The following is a 10,604-nucleotide window of genomic DNA, read 5'->3' on the forward strand; positions in this document are numbered from 1 at the left end:
ACTGAAGTGCTCCATTCTGATAGTCACTGTAATATATTCTCCATACTTTTACTTAGGACATTACATTAAAAGTGTTTTGTGCGCTACTTCATTTTAATTATTACAAAACCAAGTGAATATTGTATGGGCTTTCCTTAACCTCCTTCTTAAAACCACTCACTCTCTTGATTTATTAAACAGAAAAATGCAAGTTTTTCCCATGTTAGAGTTTTAAAAAACTTAACAAATTTTATTGTGATCGTTGGTTGCGACTATAATGGAGGGTAATATGCAGCCTGCTGTTTGTTCAATGGCCCCTGGGAAGATGACACAAATAGAGCATTAAATTTGTTCCACATTGAAATAGGCAATGAAGTGAAGCTCCAGATTGCTTTGGAGGAAAAGTCTGCCCAATCAAAAGAAATAAAGTTTACATCTTTGGTGTAAACTGCACAATACAACCCCCTGAGATATTGGATGCTAAGTCTGTACCTTGGCCTGTTCTTCGTATGTGGATTACTCAGTTATATGGATTTTACTGTTGGCGATTTGACAGGGTCTAGGATTGTTTAGTTCTTTGTAGTTCATCCTGGAGTTGCTGCCTTAGCAACAGGTCCGTTAGCTCAAACCTACTCAAGCAGGCTTATTTCACATAAACAGGAATAGATTGTATCAATTTAAGTGAAGGTGATACTGAATCATCTTTCTAGCAAGTACTTTATCTGACTTATAGGTTTACCTTATTACAGGGGACATTGGATGCCAATTATCCAAAAGTTGATATGATTCTATAAGGGTCTTCATGAAATGTCTGCAACATACTTTGGTTAAAATTCCTCAATGGCTGTGTAAGACAACACCATTTTACCATGTCAAAAAAAGCTCTAGGTGAATTCCAAATGGGATATATCGCACTCCAATGGGCACTTCGGAGTGAAAACAATTGTGGCCGCCATATTGAAGGGTCATTCCGAACCGAAGAAATCAAAACTGTCCACTTCAAAGGGCCCTTCGTAATGAAGGATTTTGAAGGGTACGACTGGATAGACACTTCGGGCTACCATGATCCTTTGCACAGATTCTTTGCATGACGATGGCTCCTGCATGTGAGCATGTGATGATGCAGAAGGGCACTTCAAGAAACATTTGTTTGGTACCTTTCATCCTTCAACCCTTCAAAGGTCTCAATCCTGAGGGTAAACTCTTTGAAGGGATAGGGCATGGGATGAGCCCTTCAGAATGGAACGCAAGGTCCTTTTATAGTGACCCGTTTCGGTGCATGTTTCTTTAAATAATAATGAGATACTGCTAAGTCCACCACTCTCTTTTTTTTTTTTTTTTTTTTTTTTTTTTGCATTGGGTGGCATGTTACTATCAAAAATAAAACTAATCCACCTCATCCTCAATGGCTTTCACACCAGGAGAAAATTAGGATTTTTATGATCATTTTTACTTCCAACTACAAAACACCTGCATTGCTAACAAGACATTGTCACCACAGCTGCTCAACTGTGGAGAAAATGGCAGACAGCATAAAACTGTCTGATGGTGGAAATATGATAATATGGGACAGTCTGTCAGCAGTTGTGGGCAGGGCCTGAGCATTGAGATGTCATACTGCTTATAAAATCCAAACAGCTTGATTATTGAGACTGTTTAGGTTTTTTGGGGGGATTATTGTGTCCACACACAACTAAGACACCTTTTATATGATACAGTCTTGACAATTCGTAACCATTGTAAGAAACTATAGTCTGCCCCGACCCAGATTCCATTCCACAATATATGTTTGATCATGCTTATTTCCCCAAAATGGCTTAATTATTATAGAGAGGAAGAAAGTCAACAGTTATGTTATTTGCAGATAATCTGGGATGAGTACATCTTGAGCAAATGGTGACCAATTGTAGAATGGGAGCGGGTGTGGGACACCAAGAACCCTCTCAGACAATTAGGTGTCAGAACTTCAATAACATACAGATCACAGCTGTTATGACAGGAGCAACTTCATTTACATTCAAGGGATAGTTCACCCCAAAATGAAAATTAGATGTTTAGATCTGCTTACCCCCAGGGCATCCATGATGTAGGTGACTTTGTTTCTTCAATAGAACAGAAATTATGATATTTTAGCTTCAGTCGTTGCAGTATCTCAGTCGTACAATTCATGGCAAATGGTAACAGAATCTAAGTAATCAAAACAACAACATCCACAAATAAATCCATATTAAACCCTATGGCTTGTGACGATTCATTGATGTGTAAAGACACAAAATGATTGGTCTGTGCAAGAAACTGTTTTATACTATTTATATACAGTATATAAATATATATATATATATATATATATATATATATATATATATATATATATATATATATATATATATATATATATATATAATATATATTTCTTTATATATATATATATTTTTTTACCTTTGATACATGCAAATGTCCGAACTGTAAGATCTCTTTTGAATGAGCTTCATAGCAGCAAAGGCGTGAGGCATTCTTGTTTCAAGTATAAAATTATATATATATATATATATATATATATATATATATATATATATATATATATATATAAATCTAATGTAATAAAAAAAACAGTTTTCTCCTAAATTCCATTAATTCCTATTGGGACTGGGACACTTTTGCTACTTTTTTTTTTTGCACCCATTTAAACTCATCCAATCAACTAAATTTTCTTTGTGTTTATTCCCGGTGACAAAAGTTAAGAAATGTAAGAAGTGGTATTGTCAACACAGGTTTTTTTTTTTTTTAAAGGGGGGTTGAAATGCTCGTTTTCACTCAATATCCTGTTAATCTTGAGTACCTATAGAGTAGTACTGCATCCTTCATAACTCTAAAAAGTCTTTAGTTTTATTATATTTATAAGAGAAAGATAGTCTGTACCGTTTTTTCCCGGAAAAACACGAGTGGCTGGAGGCTTGACGTGTGGGCGGAGCTAAAGAATCACGAGCACGAGTAGGCTTTTGCGTTGAGAGCGCTAGAAACTGTGACATTACCGTGAGGAAAAAACCATCATCCAAAACAAACCATGGCTAACAGTCAGATTCAGCCGTATATTTATGATCCAGAATCAGATCCAGAGGCTGAAATTTAACAAGAGCAGCAGCAGCAATGACTACAGCAGGACGTCTCTATGTGGTATGTATTGAAACTGTATATATTTGCATAGCGGTTTTGGAAAATGACAAAGTTCCACTTTATGTCGTCTTTTTTTTTTTTTTTTTAAGGTGTACATGTGGAAAGTGCAGTTTGATGACAACATTGCATATTGTTTACTTGATGTGCTTACGCAGCGATAGCTAAGTTAACAACACAGAGATATTTGAAGCAGTTTTACTCACCGCCTGCGGTTCCAACACACCCTTTTTCGTTGGGACTGCATTATCCTTAAGAAATAAACAATATGCAAATCCGGCGTAAAACTGGGCCTTGTTTGTAAAACAAGCATCTTCGAAATGCAGGGAACAAACATAAACACTTGCACAGCTCCGTTGATGCTCTGTAAAAATAAACTCCATCCACTGGTCCCTTAATGCTGTTAATCTGTGCAGGGTTGTCTTGCCCTGGCAACCAAAAACACAATTCTTTTGTGACAATTTGGTCTCTCGGTCTGATCAGTGAATGTCTGTGCTCTGCTCTACGGGAGTGTGCGCTCTACCGGGAGAAGTGTCCTTAGGACCCATATAAGGAAATTCCGCTCCATCTAACGTCACACAGAGCCATACTCGAAAAAAACTTTCCAAAACTTGTGACAAACCGGAAGAGGTATTTTTGGAACAAAAATACTCCTTCAAACATACAACCTAATTTCTGAAACTTTGTCCATGTTTAGCATGGGAATCCAACTCTTTAACAGTGTAAAAAACTCACTATGCATGAAATAGCATTTCACCCCCCCTTTAAGGGTTTCCAATTCTAGGGCTGTAGTACTCGAGTCCGGTCTTGGACTCGAGTCCGGACTCGAGACATTTTTCTGTCGTCTCGGACTTGTCTCGGACTCGTTGAATTTGCACTCGGACTTGTCTCGGACTTGGCCATTGGCCTCGCCAAGTCTTCTAATTGGTCCCAACCGAGTCCAGCAAAAAAATAAAATAAAAAATTTCTCCTTCAAAACAACACCACATTTGCATGATTTCTTGACTGAAAACGTGTGGAAAACGCTAGGCGCGCCGCTCTCTTTATTTCCAAAGCACTCTGTAATCTACGCTTGCTCCAGTGGCGTCTGCTGTTGCTGGGCAACCATGACCCGCTCTCCATGATGACGCAGAAGTTTCAGCAAAGAATAAATGGAATTCCAGCACTTAAAATCACTTGCAGTAGCTCTGCTAATAGATTCATTTAAAAAATGGCTATCCTTGCACAACTATGATCATCTGTTTCTCCATCTTGCCTTAGCTTTCAGTATTATTCCGGGAAAGGATGTGCACTTACTGCGACCTGAAAAGTTTAGATGTTTCTAATTTAATTTTCTACCTGTTAGATTGTGTTTTATTTACGTCTACACCTAGATAGTCTTTTTTTTTTATCAATAAACGCGTATTAATGTATAGCCTTATGCAACAATTACATATGTAAATTTTAAAAACTTTATAATTATGACATTACATATTTACATTTTCATGTAACAGCCAGTATTTGTATCTGTAACAATCACAAATTTTATCTGCATTCGGATATAACATCGTAGTTACTTGATAAGACTGTTATGACTTTTTATATATTTTTTCGTAGTTATCACTGAACAAGTATGTCGTGTTAAACTGAAATAATTATTAATTTCTAAAATAATATTTATCATGCAAGCAGAGAGATGTCATGACAAACGTTTAGTGATCATTTGAACACGACTGAATCCATTCAATGCACACATTTTCATTACGCAGAACATTTTGAGCGAGTGTTAATGTTAATGAACTTCACTAAACAGATGTGTGTGTTCCGCGCAAACCAGCAAAAGGTAAATATGCAAACATGTAGGACAAGTAGACAATGTATCCGTATCGAAGCTGATTATTAGCCTACTCTCGAGAGAGAACTGATTTGGTTTTTGAGAGACTGAGACGCGCAGCGCGGCTGTTTGATTGGTGAGCGCGCTGTGCTTATTCCATTCATTCGTATCATATGGTAGCCTAAGCTTTCAATATTTGCCTTTTAAATATATACATATAATATAACGTGTAGCTATGATGTATTATTATAGGTAAAATTACTCTTGCAACGCTCTGATTTCTGAGAGATGCACAGAGAGGCGACAACAATGGGGTGTTTGATTTGCGCTCTTTTCACTCATAAAGTTTACATTTATTCACTTCTGGCGCTGATCCCCTGGCTCACCTGTTATCTAGCAAACACCAGACTGTGTCAGCTTTAGCCGAGTATTCAAGCAGAATTATTTCTTGTGCGTTATTCGTTTTTTAAGCCATTATCCGTGCCATTCCGAATAAGGTATTCGGCTTCAGGCACAACCCTAATTATTACATTACATATTTTATTTTTACATGCAACATAGATAAGGTCATATAGTAACAGCTCCACGCAATATTGTAATTCTAAAATTCACGTCGTACTTGCAAACACTTTGTATGCATTATGGTTAATGCATGCTGGAGTAGACGATTGTTTCCGACAGAGCTCGACTAGTCTATGCAAGCACTCGTACAGTATGACAAAAATTTCATTGTATTTATGTGCGCATTTTCCAGTAGAGCCAAACGTATCCATTCTAGCCTTGCTGCGCGCATTTGTCATATCCCGAGCTTTGCGTGTGTCGGTGCACTGTGCCAATTAGGCATAGTCATATACATTTTTGAGCACAGATATAATGTCATCAAAAAATAAAGTACATAAAAATTATTTGACCTTACAGTTCCAAACTTTGTTTGTTTATCCAAGTTTAGCTCCCAGGGTCAGACTGGGGGTAAAACCAGTACTCATTACCAGGGCCCCAAAGGAAGAGAGGGCCCTTGGAAAGTATGAATCTGAAATATATATTTTTTACCTGGATATTTTCATGGGTGGGGGCCATGGGGGCCCATCAGGACTGCCTATGCATAGGGCCCGGGATCTTGTTTAACGCCCCTGTTAGCTTTAACCCTAATTATACACACTTGAACCTAATCAAGCTCTTACTAGACACACTAATCTTCCAGGTGTTTTAAGGCCAGTTGGAGCTAAACTTTTCAGGACATTGGCCATCCAGGATGTAGTTTGGAGACCCCTGTCCTACAGAGTTGTTACTTTGCACATGCTTTTTGATCATTACAAATAATAATGTAAAATGATTTTCTTAGAATAGGAGATATGCTTTCTCTCGCATCACAAACATTATCAGTAGTTAAGTATGTGGTCTTGAAGAGGACCCTTTTTTCTTTCATTTGGACTCGGTCTTGGACTTGGACTCAAAACTTTTGGACTTGGACTTGACTTGGACTCGAACCTCTTTGGACTCGGTCTTGACTCGGTCTCGACTAGTCCTGGACTTGGACTTGACTTGGACTCGACAAAGCTGGACTTGACTACAGCTCTATCCAATACGAACAAATTATGTGTGAAAATACAATGATGTGAATGTTTTTGTAAAAAATAAATAAAAACAAAACATTTTTATTTATTTATTTTTAAATGGTCAAGTATTTAATTGAATGTTTTCTGCTAAGACAAAATGTTTTCGTTGTAAGGCTAATGGCGTAATGAGCAAAGCATATCTTTGTTTGAAAGCTAAAGATGGCTGTCACACAGCAGTTAATCCATTCAAAAATAAAGTCAAAATTTAAGTCTAAAATAAATCAACTTATACAGTATCACCTTTCATCATAAAACACTTAAGTTTCAGTTTGTGGTGTGACTCAAGGAAAATGTTGTTTAACAGACGTTTTGTTCACTACTGGCAATACAACTGTTATCAATACATAGTACAATAAAAGAGCTGGTACAGCCACGTGGCAACTGCTGAAGTAGGTAGCCTTCTTGGAGCAAGGAAGCCATGTCAGTGACAGCATGACTCCCTGTTTGCCATGTTTCACAGTAGCTGTCTGTCTGCCTCCTTCCATCAGTGCTTGATCCATGCCATACCATCTTCCCTGGCCTATTAAAGTGGTTATGGAGAAAACAAATGTTAGTGAGTCTAATAAGTTCTATTAAGATTTTAGCTGTGGATATGTGTTAGATCCACTTACCTCATCATCAAGAACATCTTGGCCATCAAATGAATAGATGCATGCATTATCATTTTCATCTTGCCCTCTGAGCCACTCAATATGGATTCCCAGTTGCTGAATAATTCTTCTTCCTTCGAAAATTTTTAAACAGCTCTGTAAAAGACTGTTTTAAACAGACTAGAGTATATTCTGTAAAAAAGGAAGGATCTTACTTGAAGATTGACTATTGGTGACAGAACCTTGTCATTCTGTCAAACAATGCCTGTAACCGGGATGACAGGAAAGCCTTGAATGTTCCTTTGAGCCTGATGGCTTGGGCCTGTAAGAAGCATTTGCGAACTACACTCCTGATACCCTGCATTACTCCCCACTGGGGTGAGTTGAAAGCGATCAGGTGCAGCTAGGGCGTCAAAAACAGGTGACAGATAGTTATACATTAGTTACTTTAAAAGAAGTTTATGTTCCAATAAGATTACAAATATTTTAGATTATACAAAAGGACATCACCTGATATTGTGCATATTGTTAACAAATTCATTTTTTTTTATGAATATACTTTACAAACAGTATTAATCACAATTGAGGACTGTAACAAATCATTTTAAATAAAAAGTCTGAGCTACAAATAATTCTTAATAATTCCATCACTTTAACCAAATGGGTTGTAATTTTTGTCTTTATTTTTATACACTACCATTCAAAAAATTGGGGTGGTGAGATTTTTCACACTTTATTTTAAGGTTTAATTCTCGCTGTTAATAAACTATGAAGCATGACTTTTTTCTCACTAAACCTCCTAATTACTGGTTAGTAAAGTAGTTCTTAAGTTTATGTATTATAGGGTAGAATTAGGGATGCAGAATATGGTCATGCAGAATATGTACTTATAGCTTATAAGTACTAATAAATAGGCAATATGCTAGTAATATGCATAATAATAAGCAAATAGTTATTAGTAAGAATCGATTCCTATGCTAAAAGTGATACATTTTGTTTCTGAAAGAAGCCTCCCTTGCTCACCAAAGTGGCATTTACTTGATCAGAAATAAAGCAAAAACTGTAACATATTTAAATATTATTACAATTTAAAATACCTGTTTTTTGTTTTTCTATTTATTGAATAGCGTGTTAGCAAAGCTGATTTTTCAGCAGCTATCATATTCTTCACTGTCACTTTTGATGAATTTACTGCAACTCCAAGTTATTGAATTTACACGTTTTAGAATGGTGGTGTATGACAGTAAAATAATTTAAGGCTAATGTGGCAATAACTATTTTTTTTTTTAGCTTTTACCAAGCACTGTGTTGTGGATTTTCCCTCATGAATTTTCCCTATTATTTTCAATCCCTATTTTCCTCTACTATTTCTAAAAATGGGAAATACAATAGACTAATGATTTTTTTGTCAAAATGACAAAAAAAAACATTTTGAAATATCCATCAATATTACAGTAAATAATGGAAAATGTCCAGAGGTCTCATTTCTAAATGTTACGTACACACAAAATGGACATAATATATGCGTACGCAATTTTCCATGCACATATCGTGATTTATAAAAAATAAACTTGCCGTAAATATTTATGCAACGATATTATAGACCATGCATACAAACTCTTTTTCATGGAGTAAGAAAAGTAATGATGTAAACAACGATTTTAAACTCCGTTTCCATGTCAATATACACATTTACATTAAATATTCAACTCACATTAACGGAAATAAACACAATTACATAATTTATCAAAAAACATAATTACATAATTTCATTAACATAAACATAATTTTCCTGTGACATGCTATGTTTTAATGACAGCGAGGAGTTCTATAGGTGGACAATAATTAATCTTTAAACTAACTACAGATAACATTTTATGATAAATATTTTAGCAAGAACAATGATGATGCACACTTACTGTGATATTATGGTGGACACTAGTGGATTACTGTATGACCAGGTGTTAATGTCGTATGAAGTCATCTCTACAACTGTCACAGAACGCTCAACAACGCCTCCTCCTGGTTTCACCAGATCCCTCTCTCTTGCGTATTAGGACTGCTTTTCCCTTTATCCGCCTCTGCTCATCATCTCCTGATTAGTCTCCTTATCATTGCATTATTATCACCTGTGTACCCTTAGCTCTCCATTATATGGACTGCTCTGCTCATGGTTCATTTGTGAAGACTTGATTTACCCATACTCTGTCTCTAGTTTATCTCTCCAGTTAGCTCTTGTGATTTAGACTTGCACTCTGATCTTGTTTTTGAACCTAAGCTGCCAGCCCCTTACCCAGGCCTGTTTGACTTACGATTCTTGGATTGCCCTTACCTGTGTGCTGCTTTGAGTTATCACTACGGGCCTTGCCAAGTATCCTTGTGTTATATGACTGTCTATCTCTGCTGGCTTATCTGTGTTAATATAATACTGCAGATGGATCCGACCGCCTCAGCCTCTTTGTCACAGAAGAATTCACCAAAACAGGATCCAGCAGATTTCCATCGACAGGTCTCCAAGGTATCCTCTTAAGCTAATGTGCTGGCCACCCATCAGCAACAGCTGGTAAAATTAACAGCTCTCACCAAGGAGCTCATGAGATCTGTCTGAGCCCTTTTACCCAATTTAGAGAGGTGTTTGAACATTCAGCGAGAGGAAAGGATCCGGGAGAACTACTGCTCACGTTGCGCCAGGGTAATTCTACCGCAGCGGACTACACACTCTCTTTTCAGACCCTTGCAGCTCAAACTGGATGGGAGGAGGAACCTCTAAAACTCCTGCATCGCAAAGGACTCAACCCGGACCTCCAGGGAGAGCTGGCGTGCCGCGATGATGGTAAATCCTTGAATCAAATTATGGAGCTCGCCATCCACCTCGACAACTTGATTCGCTCCCGACGCACACCTCTCAGGTCCAGTTTCTTCGAGTGTGCTTCCTCCAGCATGGAGTCGGAGCCCATGCAGATTGGTTACACACGTCTCTCTACGGCGGAGTGGGAGATGAGACGCCATAAAAATCACTTCATGTATTGCGGAGAGGCAGGCTGAGGGCTACCTGTCCGGTTAATCCAGCGCTCAAGAATTCCGCTGCGGCGAGTTCTAATCACTCTTCTAAATTATTCTATGTGGAGAGTTCTTTGAAATGGAATGGACAAAATTTAAACGTAAAAGCCTTGATTGATTATGGAGCTGCTGGAAATTTTATAGACTTTGCGTTTGCCAAAACTCATCATGTTTCTCTCCTCCCATGTGAGAGTTTGGTGTGACCGTGGAAGCGCTGGATGGATGCCCCCTAGGGTCTGGAGAGGTGCAATACACTACGCAACCCATCACGCTCAGCTTCGGAACACAGCATTCTGAAACTATCCAATTCCTCACGATTCACTTGCCCATGCACACTATAATCTTGGGGCTTCCATGGCTAGAGAGACATAACCC

At 37.6% G+C, this 10,604-nt stretch overlaps 1 pseudogene; it reads right to left on the minus strand.

Moving 5' to 3' along the window:
* Positions 1-6,876: 6,876 nt before the first annotated feature.
* Positions 6,877-10,126, minus strand: LOC128015092 (collagen alpha-1(XVIII) chain-like; annotated as a pseudogene).
* Positions 10,127-10,604: the final 478 nt, after the last annotated feature.

Source organism: Carassius gibelio, chromosome A6, assembly GCF_023724105.1.
Source record: "Carassius gibelio isolate Cgi1373 ecotype wild population from Czech Republic chromosome A6, carGib1.2-hapl.c, whole genome shotgun sequence".
In the NCBI taxonomy this organism is placed as follows: domain Eukaryota; kingdom Metazoa; phylum Chordata; class Actinopteri; order Cypriniformes; family Cyprinidae; genus Carassius; species Carassius gibelio.